General features: G+C 46.3%; 1 long non-coding RNA gene across 3 annotated transcripts in view; it reads left to right on the plus strand.

The window, feature by feature from the left end:
- Positions 1 to 4022: 4022 nt before the first annotated feature.
- LOC119240413 (uncharacterized) overlaps positions 4023 to 16276 on the plus strand; it is a 29886-nt gene continuing 17632 nt past the window's right edge. The window contains exons 1-2 of one of the 3 annotated variants that reach the window (XR_005124136.1): positions 4023 to 4058; positions 10639 to 10773. This is a non-coding gene — a long non-coding RNA (uncharacterized LOC119240413). Of the gene's footprint in view, positions 4059 to 4514; positions 4545 to 9606; positions 9725 to 10638; positions 10774 to 16276 lie in introns of those variants that run through there. The other 2 variants (XR_008550982.1, XR_005124135.2) reach the window with 2 other exon arrangements.

Consider the following 16276-nt stretch of genomic DNA (forward strand, 5'->3'; position numbering starts at 1 on the left):
GTGTTTCTTCAGAGAAGTCTGATGTCAGCCTGATTGGTTTTCCTTTGAATGTTATCTGTTTCTTCCCTCTTGTCAGCTTCATTATTTTTTCCTTGTCCTGGATTCTTGGGAGCTTTACTATTATGTGTCTTGCTGTGTTTTTCCTTTCGTCGTGGAAGTTTGGTGTTCTTCTTGCTTCTTGTATATCAATTTTCAGCTCCTTCTTCTCATTTGGGAAGTTCTCTTCAATTATATCCATGAATATTTTCTCTGTTCCTACATCTCTCTCCTGTCCTTCTGGAATTCCTATAACTCTTATATTTCCTTTCCTCATGGAGTCAGATAGTTCCCGAAGTCTTTCTTCATTCTTTTTCCTTTGTACTTCTCTTTCCTTTTCTGTTTTGGTTCTTTTTATTTCTGTGTCTTCAAGATTACTTATTCGTTCTTCCATTTCATCTATTCTGCTTTCATTGCTTTTCCCAGAGTTCTTTAGTTCCTCCATTAATTCTTTGATCTCCTGCATTTCTCTTACTTCCCTCTTTAGGGACTCAATTTCCTTCTTCTGATCTATCACTTTTTTAATCATGGCAATTTTAAATTCTCTTTCTGGAAGGCTCAGAAGTTCTTCCAAGTTGCTGTCGTTGCAATCTGGGGAGTGGTTTTCTTTTTGTGGTGTGCTTCTTTCCTGAGGAGTTTTTAGGTTGCGTGTGGTTCTTCTACTCCCTACTGTCTGTTTTCTAATTTGTCGTATGCGTTGGGACACTGTGTTGCTCGGACTGACTGACATCTTGGGTGAACTTCTCCGCTCCCCTCTGGCTCTTCCAGGAGCCATCTCTGTCTTCTGGGGGAGCTTTCTGCTGGTTTTAGGCAGTTTTTACTGAAGAAATGTCCCTGTTCTCAAATGGCGAAGCGGGATGCAGTCCCTGCGCCTCCGGTTTCAGGCACACTCTTCTGCGCACCCGGTCTGCCCCGGACGTGGGTGCCTGCTCCCTCTGTGGGCTCAGACTGCTGGTCGGAAGGGGCCTGGCGTGGAATAACTTCCCGGCTGGCCACTGGGTCCTCCAGAAACCTTCTGCCCTTTTCAAGCAGTCTTAAGAAATGTCCTGTTTTATAGGGTGTTAGTGACTTTTTTTTTCCTGGTCGCTAGGTGGCGCCAGAGATCTCTCCTATTGTCCTTGGGGGGCTGTTTTTCGCCCCCCCACCCCGTGGGACAGAGAACAGAGCGGGAATGGTAGGGTACACCTCAACAGCTTTGGGGTGCTGTGTCTGCCTTGTGCCCCACCGTCGTGGAGAAACCACGCCCCGAATTTTCGTGCCCCGGGTCTCAGTTCAAAGCCCTCAGTTCCAGGACGCGGGCTGTAGCCCAGTTCAGTGGCGCGGGAATGGCGCCTTTTGCACCGCTCCCGTGCCTGGGTGCCTGGATCCTGCTTACTCAGGGAGGGACCTTCACCTCAGTGAGGACCTCCGCGCGTCTCCCCGCAAGCCTAGGTCGTCTCCCCGCAAGCCTAGGTCGCAGGCGCGGGGACCTGGGCAGCCGCGATCCAGGTCTGCACTTGCTTTTCAAGCGTGCCGAGCACTCCGCGTTTCTGCGCCAGCTTACCGGCAGCCCGGGCTGGGTGCGCGTCTCCCGGGGTCTTTGTTCTTCTCTAATGGCGCCTGGAGCCGTTCGCTCACCGCCGCGGCGGATCCTGCAGGGTTCGCCTCAGCTCCCGTTCACGGGGTGTGGTGGCTGCAATAGTTCCTTTCCGCTCACAGTCCAGCTTGCTGCCTCGTTTGTTCTTGTGGGCCGTTTTGGTTTGTTGTTTCCTCCTCTCTGCCGGTCGGAGAGTGCCGCCTCTGTGGGCGGGGGAGGGGAGCAGGGTTCTGCGCTTCCCTCCCTTCTAGTCCTCTTTTATGGCAACTTTCTTCTTCGTGTAGTTTGCTGGAGTCACCCGTTTATCTTCCCTGTCCCAGTTCTCACCGGAACCTGCCACTTTTCCTCCCTATTAACTTTTTTTAATGGGAGATCTTACTCGCAGCGTCTCCTCGCCGCCATGTTGCTCCGCCCCCTCGCCACATGTTATTTTAGTAGCTACTGTAATCTAATCTTCTCCTTGATGCTTGCATAAGTAAGAATGAATTTTCAGGGGAACCACAGAATTACTGATGACTAGTGAACCACTTGAAAACTCATACACTCCTTGATTCAGATTTAGGATGATGCAACCCGTGATCTGAGATATTTTAACTATGACAAGCTGTTAATTCCATTATTGAATTATATAGACTTGGCCACTTACCTTTCCATTGGAGCCACTAAAAGCAGGCAGGGTGGGGGTGAATAGCCAAATGTGACCTCCTATTAGACTTTATCCATTTAATAGTTTTCAGGTAGATGGTAAGGTTTAAGTGGCCAATGGTTTATATTTTCAACTTTACTATGAAATATTTGTGGAAATCTGAAGACTGAATAACTCATGTGAGAGGACAGAAGAGATTCCTAGGTAAAGTTGTGCTGGCAGGTACATGGGTATTAAACAGCCCTATGCTTTTGGGTCTTGAGAGTTCTTTGGTGTGTCTGTGTCAGGGGGTGAGGGTGAGAGGAAGTAGGGTGTAGAGGGGAAGCTTCGACATCGAGCCTAGAGAGATAGGCAGAAACCCCATGGGCAAAGATGGCCAGAGCTAGCAAGTCTTCTGCTACTGTACACCATGGTCATGATAAATATTGGGTAAAGACAGCTGGACTTTAGATTTAGAGCCATACTCTTCAGCAAGAAAGTAGATGGGGACATGACTGACATTTGGTGGGAGGTATGATGTGCTGTGCAGTTGTTAAGGTGAGAAACTAGAACCTGAACTCTGTACGGTTGTATAGGTTGTAAACTGATGTTACCTTATTAAAAAAAAGGGAAGATTTCTAAGGACAAGCTGGATGCAGGAAGAAGACTACTGGCAGGTAGACAGCAATGAGGCCTGACTTGAAGCCAGTACTAAGGTCAGAAAAGAGGGAACCTACTTCTGAAGTAGAATCCATCGGCCTTGCTGATTTCTGAGAAGAGGAATGAGTGAGATGGGGTTAGGCTATCCTTGAGTCTTCTGTCCCCACTGCCTCAGTGGACTGCAGTGCCACTCAGGGATTTCAGAAGCAGCAGCACATTTGAGAGAACCCAAATATGGCCTTGAACATACATGCTGAGGTTAGAAGTCCATGGGATAGCATGTGGAGATGTACATAGGTAGTGGATGTACAGACTTGGAGCTCAGGCAACAGCTAGAGTGGGGGACATAGCGTAAGATGGAAAGGTAAAGAATGTTGTTCCCAAAGAGAGTACATGCCATAAGAGAGAAGCTTATAGGAACACGGCCATCCTGGTGGCACAGGGAGTAAAGTCTCAGCGCTATCAAGCTATGGCCAGCCATTGCAACCTGAGTTCGATCCCCAGCCAGGGAGCTGACCCACAGGCTGCAGCAGACCTCTCCTTTTGTCTCCCCTCTGCTCCCCTCAGCTGTGTATTTCAGTCGATCAACCTCCCTTTAGGGATCCTGGGATTTGTAGTTCCCGGTGTCTTGATGGCATGGGGCTGGCATCCACAAAGCCCATAGGGAGTTTGTGCAGAACATCCTTCCCCCCTAGCACTATCATCATTTTAGGGACTCTGTTTCTCCACAAAACAACCCAGTCTGGGTGATTCTGCTCACACATGGAAATGAACTTAAGGTGCATGAGCAGCTACTTGACGCAGCGGGGGACTGAAAGGCTGCAGGTTTGCAGTGTTGACCACAGCAACACAAGCCGATGGGCACCCCCAGGCACGCAGGGACGGACGGTTTCCTTTTATTTAGAGAATTTCTGCAGGATGGATTTTGAAATGTTATTCGCATGGAACATGTGATAGAGGGTGGCAGGTTTTCACAGTGAATCAGCCTTCGCTCGAAGGCCGCACGTGCCAGGCCCGGCTGTGGCGGCTCCGCTTCCGGGTGGGCGCTTTTGGCGGGAAAGCAGGAGACGCCGCGGCCTTTACGACAGAGCCGCAAAGCAGAGTCGCGTCTGCGTGCGTTTGCGACAGCGCATGCGCGCGACGCCGGCGGCCCGCGGACAGGTGAGCGTGTCGTGTCGCTCCCGCCCGGCGTGGGCGTGGGGGTGTGGGCGGGGGAGTCGGGGTTCCGCAGCTTCGAGAGGGGGGGTGCTTGGCTTCCCGGGGCAGGGAGGGGGGTGCAGCCGTGAGGCCTGAAGCCCCGTGGGGACAGGGGGGGCCCTGGGGCGCCGTGGGCCTGCTGGGCCTGGGCCTCTCGTCCCTGGGCGACTCCAGCCCCCGGGGCCCGGGCGACTCGCGACCTCCAGGCTTGAGTTTTCGGAAAATGGGGAACCGTGAGCCGCCACCGACCCCCTAAGCCGGCCGCCCAGGCCCGGCGGCCAGCAGGGCCCGCCTCGCCATGCCACCCCAGCTGAATTGCGTCCTTAAGAATCTTGGCAGCTCCTTTTTTTGCCCGCATGAGTTGGAGGGGGTGCTGCGGCCACTGCTGGGGTAGCTGTAGGGTGAAATGAGCCTCAGGGCGCCGGGTGCCTTTCCTGCCAAAGGCCTCTGGTGAGTTTCTCCCTCCCTCCTGCCTCCAGTATTTGCTGAGGGCCAAAGGCCCTCACGTGCATAGATGCTGCGGAGATCAGGAGCTCAGTGGCATAAGAGAATCAGCAGGAGGTGGTGAAGCAGTCTCTGGGGACAGAAAGCCAGGGTTATCCCCCAAGCTCGCTCTCCCTTAGCATCGGAGTGTGGCTGTCATGTAGGTTTTGGGGGTCTCAGTTTCCTTATCTCCTGAACTGAGCCAGTAACAATTGCCCTGACACATGCCTGGGGTGCAGCTCGGACCAAGGTCATATAGTAAATGGATGCAGCTGTTATCATTGATGGCAGTTTGCTACGGTTCCCCGAGTTGAAGGCACAGAGAGGAAATTCCTTGGTGGCCGAGTGCTGACTGTGCTAAGTGACACAGGCAGAAAAAATGTGTGGTAGGTGGTGATTTCTTCAATAATCCCTACACATTTGATGCCGCATAGTAAATTTCCTTTCCGAGCAGAACTAAACCTTGAATGTCCAACCCAGAGGTAGATATCTCAGAACCCTGTTTAATGCTGCCCAGTGCACGAGGATTTGCTTGCATGCGTGCCCCGTGCAGAGACACATCCGCCAGTTGGTCTGCCCAGCTTGCAGAGGCCTCTCCAGCCTGGTCGGTGCTGCCCCAGTTTCCTTATTGGCAGCCTGTTTTTTTTTCAGTGTCTGGTAAATAGTTTGTGAAGGGGACCTGGCGGTTCACACCAGCCACAGATGTGCCTGGCGGCTACAGTCACATTCTGTCCTGTTCTGGGTTTGCATCCAGCACCTCGAGCCTTAAGGTGGAGAGACTGTGTATGGCAGTGGGCAGTGGGGGTGTGAAGTGCCCAGGAGTCCTGCCTTTTCAGCGGGCAGTGTAGGAGCTGTGAAGGAAAGAATTTTCTCCTCACTTTTTTATACTTTCTCCCATGGAGAGGAATAATTTAGTTTTCTGCTACCAAATCTTTTTCTTGTGGTTTGTTCTAGATGGACTTGTCAAAGTTATGTCTTTGTTAAAAACAGAAATAAAACCAACTGTGTGCAAATTTGAGAGTTGAACTAAACCTAATAATTTCAGGACTATTTGCCAAAATTTGGAAGTGTCAGGCAAGTTTTTGTAATTAGTAATAATAACCTTTCTCTGAATTAGAGATATTTTTCTGTTACCCCCAGGAATAACAGTAATAAGACTAGTAAATAAGACTAGTAAATAGTCTAGTAATAAGACTAATAAAACCCAAGTGTTTCTAAAAGTCAGAGTGTTTGATGCTGCACAGGGGCCTTAGTGTTGATAAGGCAGACGCCCTATGGGGTGGCATGACCTGGTTAGAAATATCTCGCCATCTCAGTGTCTGAAGTCACCCCTTTGGGAAGCGGGCGGGGAAGGTGAGGCGCTATTAGACAAATGCTTGAGCAGATTAAGACACTACTTGAAGAGACCATAGACTGGGTGTGTGTTAATGATGAAGGAAAAAACTGACCCTGAGCATTATGGAATTGACTAGAGTTCCTCAGTTACCATGGCAGTGCGAGGTGTGTGTGCCGGGAAGAGGAAAAGAGCAAACCGTGTTTCCTTCATTAATTCAGTGTTTGAATAAAGCATGTATGCAAAGGGCATGGTATCCTATCCTCCAAAATCTCACTGTAGGGGGGCACCTGAAGGTAAACAGGTCATTTTCATTTTCTGTAAGGCGTCCCCTGGGAGAGTACAGCACTCACAGCAGCCACCAGGGGGGCGCCAGATGAACGCATCAGTTTCCCGGAGGCGGTGAATTCCCAACTTGGCATTTTTGTTACGGGGCAGAGAGGAGTAGCTCAGTGCCCCGTCACCTCAAGAGGGGTCGCAGTGACTTCAGCAGCTATGACAGTGTTGGGCAGAGGTTAGACTCAGGCCCTGCAGGGCTCAGCCAGCTGCGTTAGGAATTGAAGTGTGTCCTTAGAGCCCTGGACACAATGCTTCCTCTAGAACCTTCTGAGGAGAGGCAGCAAAGAGGGGTGTTGAGAATTGTGGACCCTATGCCTCAGCTTCCTTATCTGTAAAATGGGATACTAATAAAACAGCCTTTTCTCAGGTTGTTGAAAGAATTGAACAAGTTAAGCCACATCAGGCACTTAGAAAACTACCTAGAGCAGACTAAGCATCCACTAAATAGCCCCTGTTCCATGGAATTAGGACAGGTTTTAACCTAATGACTGGATTCGACGTGTGCTGTGAAGCAATTGCTCTTCCTTCAGAGAGGGAAGTGGGTTTACAGTTCCTCCAGCCATGGAAGGCTCTTCAGCGTGGTGTGTTGGACATGTGTGCTCATCACTAGGAAGTGGCCAGATGGGCTTCTGAGAAAGCCTGAGAGTAGAGTTTGGGAATGTAAACACTGAAGAGAACTTGAGCCTTAACACAGCAGGAGGTGAAGCTGGGAGAGGTCAGGTTTCCTTTTCTTTTAATTTTTTTTTTTTTAGATTTATTTATTTATTTGTACAAGCACTGGGTACAGTCAGAAGCACGGGAGGGTGAGAGAATTCACCAGAGCCAGAGTGGGGAGCAGAACAGGCAGACACGAAATACACTGCTAAAGGGAGCAGCTGGCGGCAGGAGAGGTCTGCATGCCATGTGGGACCCTCACCGGCGGCCGGGGTTGAACCAGTGCTGCAGAGGCTGCGGGCAGCTTCGCAGCCCAGCGCTCAACCACCCGAGGTTTCCTTTTCTAAGCCTCACAGCTTGTAGGTGGCAGAGTTGGTAACAGGATTGGGCCCTTCACCATTCTCAGCTCTTTTGGGTCTTTCTGCTCCCTGAGTACCTTGAGGGAGTGATTTTACAATGATGGAGGAGTATTCCTTAGGCCCTTTACTCTGTGGCAGGTCTCATTCGAGCTACCATGGAACTCTGTGCCCTGCATTTAAATAACCTTCCCCAGCACTGCCCCCAGGGTTCAAAGATTTTAGTTGCTTTTGTTTTCAGTGCTGCTTTCCAAAGGGTGAGAGAAAGGCTCTTTGAATTGAGAATATTCTATCTTTTTTTCCCAGTTTCTCACCAAATCCCTTAAGTAAAATGAAAAACAAACTACCCTCTTGAGGGCTTGGAGAAACCTGGGGCATGTTTGGAGTTTGAGAGCACCCCATAACACAGCCTCTTAAGAGCTGGTTCAAGAGTCGTGTTTTTCACTGTGGAAAATGGGAATCAATTTTGATACAACTTCCAATCAAGGAAATTAGAGCGAGGGAAGCTTTTAGGGCCTCTGGTTCTTCTCTCCCCACTGATGCATTGTTCCCCAGACTTCACAAATTGCTTCACGCAGTTGGGTGGTGGAATCCTGGCTCGTCGCCAGCATTGTATTCCACGCCTTTGAACAGGTGATTTTATCCCGTCCCTGACCCACCTGTGAAGGGAAAGAGCTCTTTGTTGGGCTGTGACACAGAGCGGTCCAGAGACTTCAACTCAGAGGCTTGAACTCAAAATAGTCCTTGTTACTTTCTGCTCTTCACAGCCTGATTGGGTGAAAGCGAGGCTGTTTTTCATGTGGGGTTCCTGGGGCTCCTAACACATACTTATATATGTGACGCAACATTCACTGTCTGCTGCTGGCGTTCTCTCATCGCTGACCTGGAGAGCGCGGCGGGAGGACTGCTGGGGCAGTTAGTTGGCTGAGCAGAGGAGACGGGAGCAATTGTCATCTCTAGAACCAAGCACACTGCCGGCTGAGGGGCAGGGTTGGCATGCGGCCAGGGGCAGTGGACTTTGTCTTGTCCCTTAATTATTACTGCTTGATTTGCACTTTCCTCCTCTGTGGGGTACAGTTGAATAAGACTAAGAGAGTAAGCTCCTTCTCCTGGCCCAGCAGGCAGGGTTGGGAGGCTGGAAAAGATAAGGCAATGAATAAGGTTACCTCAGGGACAAGGCCATAAAATCAACCACCATGACCAGAAAAACCAGCCCAGCTCCGAGAATGCAGAAGCAGAGGCCAGAGTGTGTTTCTGTGTCCAGCTCTGGAAAGCAGACACCCCAGCACATAACTGGGCACACTGGCGCCCCAGGTCAGGAGGCCTGAGACAACAGAGTATAAAGAGAGCCTCAGATCCTCCTCAGGGCACAGACCTCTCCCTTCTCACCTGCTGCTGCTTTTAGCAGTGTATTTCAGTAAATCCTCCCATCCTCCATTCTGTCTCTGGTGAACTCTTTCACCCCCTGCACCTCCGACTTCTACCTGATCTTCTCCCCACAGCATCCTCCAAAGGTGCAGGTGGGGCCTGCTGCCCTTGGAAAGGCCTGTTCACAGCCCCCCTAGTTTAAGAAATAGTATCACCCTAGATTAATAAATAGTACCCTGAACCAGGCCCAGGAAAGGTAGTGACTAATGTTTGTTTTCTTAAGCAGGAAGTTCAGGATAAAAATGTCTATTCTCATGTCTGTAGGGTAGAAGGGAGGGGAAGGGGAAGGGAGCGCTTCCCACACAGAGGTAGACCTCAGCAGAAGAAGGTGTTTGAGACTCAGAGGAGTATACATGTTAGGGGGAAAAGGCTGTCCTAAAGCTAATTCCATACAGGCTCTGTGGACTCCACGTCCACCCCAGGCCAAAGCCAAAGACACTGGGAACTCCACATCCCATCATCACCAAAGGGAAGGTAGCTGGGACCTGAGGGTGGGGTTAAGCAGCCAGGTTTGGTATAAAACCAGACAAGTGGGCTTTGGGGGATTCCCTTTTTTTGGCTCTCCACCAGCTCACAGCGCTCGGCCAGCTCTTGGAGCGCCTTTGGGTTTCCAGGTTGGCGGATTGGGTAGGACGCATTAAAGACTTTATTTCCCTATTTTCTCCCTGAGTTGTACATTTCCTTAATTCCCTTTCCCTTGTAAATAAACCTTTTATGAACCTTCTGTATGTGCCTGCAGTGGAGTATTCATAAGTCCCTTGTAAGCGCGGGTGAGGACCCACAGCCAGGAACCCGTTTTTATATCGGGGCTGCTCCGTAACATACAGATGTTAATGAACCAACACATTCGTAATTCATTATATTTGTAATTATTAAGCATTTCTTGTTTATAAATATATGTACAGTCAGAAGATTCTCTTAATGACTTACAGGGTATCGCACAGCGAAAATAGAATCCTGATGGCGATGATTCTAATGGAGGGTGCGCTTGGCTGATAATCGTGTGTTGGGTCAGATTGTTCATTCTCCAAGAATTGGTAAAGTGAATCGTTGCCTTTGACCAGCTGTCATTTTGGTAGGAAAAAGTCCTTTCCCACGTTTTCTCCACAATGAATTAAACTGACTAATGAAGTAAACACAATAAATTAAACACAGTGAATTAAACTAACACTGAGAGTGTTAGTGTTAAATTTATCTGCAGCCCCCGAGACTTACCTTTCTTATTGGACTGCATTGAGTTGGGTTCCAATCTCATCTTCATAGACTCTTTGGGCTAGACATTTAAGGTCTTACTTCCCAAGGTCTGTGATATGGGGCACAGGGAGAGCTGGTAGACAGTTCACAGAAAGCTTTGGGTGTCTGGCTCGCTGCTGTGTTTGGAGGCCAGGTTGCTGGTAGTGTGTGGCAGGATAAGTGAGGTGAGGTTGTCAGGGTTCTGAATATATTTTGAAGGTAGAGTCAAGAAGGTTTCCTTGTGTCTGTGGGCCATGATCAAAAAGCGGAGCCAAGGGTATCTCCAAAGTTCCTGGCCTGAGAAGTCAGGGCCACCAAAATGGAAATGTTGCTGGTGTGTGTGGGGGGAGAAGGTTTGTAGCTCAGCTTTAATATGTTCAATCTGACGTTTCTACTCATTTTCTATCATATCCTGGTGACAGTCTTAGCTGAATGACCTCAGGGCAGTTCAGCAGGCAAAGGAGTGTCATTGTCCGCCTTGCCTGAGTTTTGCTTCCCTGGTTTCAGTTACCTGTGCTCAACCACGGTCCAGAAATATTACACATGGTAAAATGTTTTGAGAGAGACATTCCCATTAATAGTATATTGTTATCATTGCTCTTTATTTTTATTAATTTCTTAATGTAACTAATTTATAAATTAAACTTTATCACAGGTTTGCATGGATAGGGAAAAGCATAGTATGTGTATCTAAGGGTTCAGTGCTGTCTGGTTTCAGGTGTCCACTGGAGATTGCGGGACACATCCCCCAGGGATAAGTGGGGACTGCTGTTGTGAAAGGTGTGGGTAGATCTGGACACCATTGTCAGCGTCTTCACTCGGTGGTTGGCACTTTGGCAAGACACCTGATCTGGTGAGTTTCTGCTTAATGATCTGTAAAATGCACATAGAGATTATCTACAATGATATCTGTTTTTGTGAGAGCAAAATGAAATATCATAAGTGAAACCACTGGCACATAGTATATTATAAATAAATCTTGCCTATTACTGTTATAGTTATTATAATTATTAGTATCAAAAAATAGAACTTTTGGTCCATGCATGGTGAATCATGACTTTTCAAATGACTTTCTGAGCTCTGCTCCCACGCTTGCCCCTGGCTCTAGACACCAGAGCAACACACCCTGTGCCTGCCTCCCTCACTGCCTTCGTCAGTAGGGTCTGTTGTTGCTCCTCTTTCCATCCAGAGTTACCTGCCCTTGATGTAATGCCAGGACCTAAGGCCCAGATTCTTTCCTGGCAGCTGTTTAATCCAACACAGACTGGTACCTGACAGAGAAAACACACCTTCATATGCATCTGTCTGTAACATTTATCCGTGTCAGTCATGCTTATATAAAAGTCAGCTTCTCAAGGTGCTCGAAGGGAGAGTTCTGCATTTCTAGTCTGCCTTTTGCCTGGAGTCTCAAAAGAAATGATTGTCTCCTCAGAAGAATTTACATAAACCTGTCATTCATTTATTCCCCCGCCCTCCCTTTCCTGTGTAAGACTTTATTGCAACAAGCCAAGGGAGTTTTGTGCTCCACTTCCATGGTAAGTCACACCTGAGACCATGAAGGGCCCTGAAGTACACGAATCTTCCCCTACCAAAACAAGCAGGAACATGGAATGCCCTGGAAAATAGTCAAACCAATTAAATGGCAAAAACAGGAACTCTTTTCCATTTGAGGTTCAGATTTCTTCATCTGAATTTTTACTTTGGAAAGTAAAACCAGAATCAAATATTTTGTAAGTGGAAAAGAGATGACAGTCAATTTGGTTTTGGCATTCGTGTGCTCTTGTTTACTTTTTTTGGAATTTGAAATATTGATGGCATTTCTTAGAATGTGGGGTAATAAAAATGTCCAGTAAAGTCACTAGGATCAGCAGAAGAAGTAATGAAGCAGGAGAACTATTGCATGATATAATCACATGCTCATTTGATGTGGTAAAAGGAGAGATTATATTATGATAGAAATTAGTAAAAAAAAAATTAGAAAAGATCAGAGAAATAAGAGAGATTCATTCTGACACCACAGGAACACAGGGAATCAAAGGAGCTCATACCTTCACTTTTGTAAATAATGCTGCAGCGAACACGGGAAGGCAGGAACATTTTGAGTTAGTGTTTTATTTCCTCCAGATAAATAAATACGTAGGAAGTGGAATTGCTAGATCATGTGGTAGTTCAGTTTTTCATGTTTTGACCAACTTCCAGATCCCGTTCTGTAACAGCCACACCATTTTGCATTTCTGCCAACAGTGGCCGGGCGCCCTTTTCTCCACATCCTCAACAACAGTTGTCATTTCTTATCTTTCTGCTCATGGCCCTGATATCTCCTTGTGGGAGCAACTTGCATTTGCCTGATGATTAGCTATATTGGGCACCTTTTCATGTACCTGTTGGCCATCCTTATGTCTTCTTTAGAAAAGTGTCTATTGTGGTCTTTACCCTTTTTTTTGGCCATTGAGTTGTGTGAGATCTTCATATACTTTGGCTGTTAACCTCCTATCTGGTTACCTGGTTTACAAATTCTCTCCCCCATTCTATTGGTTGCCTTTTTGTTTTGTGATGGTTTCTTTGGCTGAACAGATGTTTTTTTAGTTTCATGTAATCCCACTTGCTTATTGTTGCCTTCCCTCTTTGTGCCAAATCCAAAATATCCTCACCAAGGCTGATGTCAAGGAACTTAGCACTGAAGTTTTTCAGCAAGGACTGTTGTGGTTTTAAGTCTTTAATCCATTTTCAGTTAATTTTTTTGTGGTATCAGTTAATTTTTTGTGTATGTCCAGTTTCAGTCTTATATTTGTAGCTTCCATATTTCCCACCACAATTTATTGAAGAGACTCTCCTTTCCCCATTGTATATTCTTGGATCCTTCCTTATAACTTAATTGACGTATGTGCCCGTGCTTACTTCAGGGCCCTCAGTGCTGCTCCATTGATCTACGTGACGTTTCAGTGCCGATAACCATCCTGTTTCTCCTACAGGTTTGTGATAGGATTTCACGTCAGGAAGGTCATTACCTCTACCTTTGTTCTTCTTTCTCACGGTGGCTTTGGCTATTCAGTGTCTTTGTGGTTCCACACATGATTTAGGATTGTTTGTTATATTTCTGTGAAAAAATATCTTTTCAAATTTTGGTAGGTTTTGCTCTGAACCTGCCATGTCGCTTTACTCAAAATGGCCCTTTTTTTTTCTTTAAAGATTTATTTATTTATTTATACAAACACTGGGTACAGTCAGAAGCGCGGGAGGGTGAGAGAATTCACCAGAGCCAGAGTGGGGAGCAGAATAGGCAGACTGATAAAGTACACTGCTGAGGGTAGCAGCGGGTGGCAGGAGAGGTCTGCGCGCCATGTGGGACCCTCGCCAACAGCCAGGGATTGAACCGGTGCTGCAGAGGCTGCGGGCAGCTTTGTAACCCAGCGCTTAACCACTGCGCCACTGGAGAGGCCCACAAAATGGCCCTTTTAACAATGATAATTCTGCTACATGAGCAGGGAAGCACTTGCTCATGTCTTCATGATCTTTTGTTCAATATGTTATCACTTTCAGGGTATAGATCCTTGACCTCGTTGGTTACTTAGGTATTTTACCCTTTGGGTGCTTTGTAAATGGGTTTGTTTCCTTCATTTCTCCTCCTCATAGTTTGTTACTAGTGTATAGAAATGCAACAGATTTTTGTATATCGATTCTGTTTCTCTACCTATACTGAATTCTTTTATCCTAGCAGGTTTTTTTTTTTTTTTTTTTTTTGTGTGTGTGAAATCTTTAGGGTTTTCTATAGCTAGTATTATCTGTAAATAGTGTAAATACTTCTTCCTTTCTGAAATGGTTGCCTTTATTATGTTGAATATGGCAAGAGTAAGCATCCTTATCCTGTTACTGATCTTATAGAAAAAGTGATTGGAGCACAGAGAATAGAGTGCCCACCAGCTTCTGTGACTGGAGAATATCTCAGTAGATCCTTAGCTGAGTATTAAATTAGATGCCAGCTCCTCAAACCAATGTTTTAAGATGCATAAGTAAACCTTTTTCACAGAAAGTCTTGGCAATTTTCAGTAGGCTGCCCCTGCACTGGCCCTGGGGTGTCTGAGTCTGTCACCCTTTAAGAACTACTTTTTAGCTTGTGGTAGCCTGTGGGACTCATGGATGCAAACCCTGTTGACTTTTGAAGCTAGATGTTTTGGGGGTTCATCTCAAATTTAGGTCTCAAATTTTGGGGTGCCATATGTGTCATTGAAATGTTCCTCAGGGAATAGCTCTGAGTTGTGAGTGTTCTGCTAAGCATGGGTCATCCTCCCAGGAGCGGGGTGGACAGTGAGGCCCCATCTTAACCTCTCCTCCTTGCTTCGCTGTGGGTTTTCTCCCCTCATTTTCCTGACGTATTGGAGTTTCTCAGCTAATACTGGTGGTTTTGCTCAGAGGAAATTATTCCATATTTAGCAATAGATTTGGTGTGTTTGGAGATTCTTTTTCATAGCAAGTGTAGGGGTCACTCAAATTTTGGGGTATTTTTCAGAGGAAACTGTTCCATTCTTCGCTATGGGTTTGGTAGTTTGTGGGAGGAGGTTAGTTTAGGATCCTCTTGAGTCACCCATGTCGAATGGGAACTGGTTTTGTTTTTAACCCCTGAATATCTGACAGTAACAAGGGAAGTTTCTGTGTCTTTAACTTTACCCTCTGTAGTCTAAATATTGCCTTTTCAAAAAATGACTTTTTAAAAATCATCTTCCTCCTATGTTCCTTGACATTTTTTATTTTATTCCAGTAACATTTGTGGTTTCACCAGAAAGAAGCAACCATGCGTTGATAAGTACTCTTCAGAACACACGAGGCAATTTTGCTGTCCAAAACTGAAACGACAGAATAATGTATTTCTCTTCTCTTCCTTCTTCATTGTGCGCGATTAGACAGGCATGAAAGGGTTCATGACAAAGGCAGTTATTTGTGTACAGTTATTATCTGTAGGTAATTCCCTTGGCCAGTTTCCTTTTCCTCTTCAGGTCGGGCGTCTGTTCATGATGCTCCGGTCAGGGGCGCAGGGGCTGCACTCTGTGGAGCTGCCTCAGTCACAGCTCACTGATGATTGTAGGTCCGAAGGTTGCCGGTCCGTCGTGATTGGGGGCATGCTACTAATGACATTTAGAATTCATGTGAACTTGACTCATTTCTTTCTGTTTTGTTGGTCTTGTGAGGAATTCAGCAAGTTATACATAAACCCACAAGCAGGACACATGGAAACCAGGGTTGTCTACACTTAGAATCTTCTCTTTAATGTTTGGCTTCCTGAGGGGTATAGTGGCATCACATTGTGGCTGTAATTTGCTTTTCCCTGATGACTTTTTTTTTTTTTTTTAAAGAAAAATCTTCCCACACAGAGGGTTTGCTTTGTTTCTATTACGCAGTTAGGGGTGGAACAGATTGTTTAGATTTACTCAGAGATTAAAACTGTTTCCAAACTGGGCTTCAGGGTTTGCATTAGTTTCTAATCCTTCCACCCTATTCCTAGAGTATGGCCCTTCAGAGCTGACAGTCTGGGTGTTAGCAGCCCCCAACTCCTTTTGGCCCCAAGTTCTGTTTTCTCATAGTCCCATGAGAAAACAACTGAAAACTGCTCAGTTTTCAGTCTCCAGCCATGCACTTGCAAGTCAGAAAAGGCTTCTAGAAAAAAAGGCACAGAGAGTGTAAAGACTGATTCTCTGCACCTGGCCTGCAGGTCCTCGCTGCTGGCTAGGGCAGTGATGCAGATTTTGTTCAGCTTTGGTTTGTTACTAAGCCTGTCTAGTTGTTTTTGGGAGAAGTACTGACCTTCAGCCATCTGACTTACAATTACCAGAAGCATCTGGTGAGGTATTTTGGATTGTTACTTTCTTTTAACAGATACAAGATTTTATGTCGTGTTGCTATCAATAAATCAATTAATTTTCAATCTGTTATCTTCAAAAAAGTATATATTTTGTGTACTTTTAATGTATTATTTTTATGTTTGGTTTTCAGTACTTTCATTATACATACTTCAATATATGGGCTTGTTTTTCTCTTTCTGGGGAACTATAGAACTTCTTAGATTTGTGAATTGGTATCTTTGATTTGGAAAAATAGCAACAATTTTTGCTTTAAATATTGCCTCTGTCCTAGTTGGGGGAGCCTGGAATGACATGTATTGGTTCTCTTGCCTGCTGGTGAGTTTGGACTTGCCACTCTCCACAATCAGGAAAAGTTACTTACAAGAAAACAGTCTGTGTGTGTGTTCATATTGATTATGTTTTCTGAAGAACCTTGACTAATACATTATCCTAAGTGGCATCCTTCTGTCTTTATACAGTTGTTCTTATAGTTTTATTCTTCTTTATTTTTTAATTGACAAA

The sequence above is a fragment of the Talpa occidentalis genome, unplaced genomic scaffold, assembly GCF_014898055.3.
Source record: "Talpa occidentalis isolate TD23 unplaced genomic scaffold, MPIMG_talOcc4v2.1 talOcc4.12, whole genome shotgun sequence".
Classification (NCBI taxonomy): domain Eukaryota; kingdom Metazoa; phylum Chordata; class Mammalia; order Eulipotyphla; family Talpidae; genus Talpa; species Talpa occidentalis.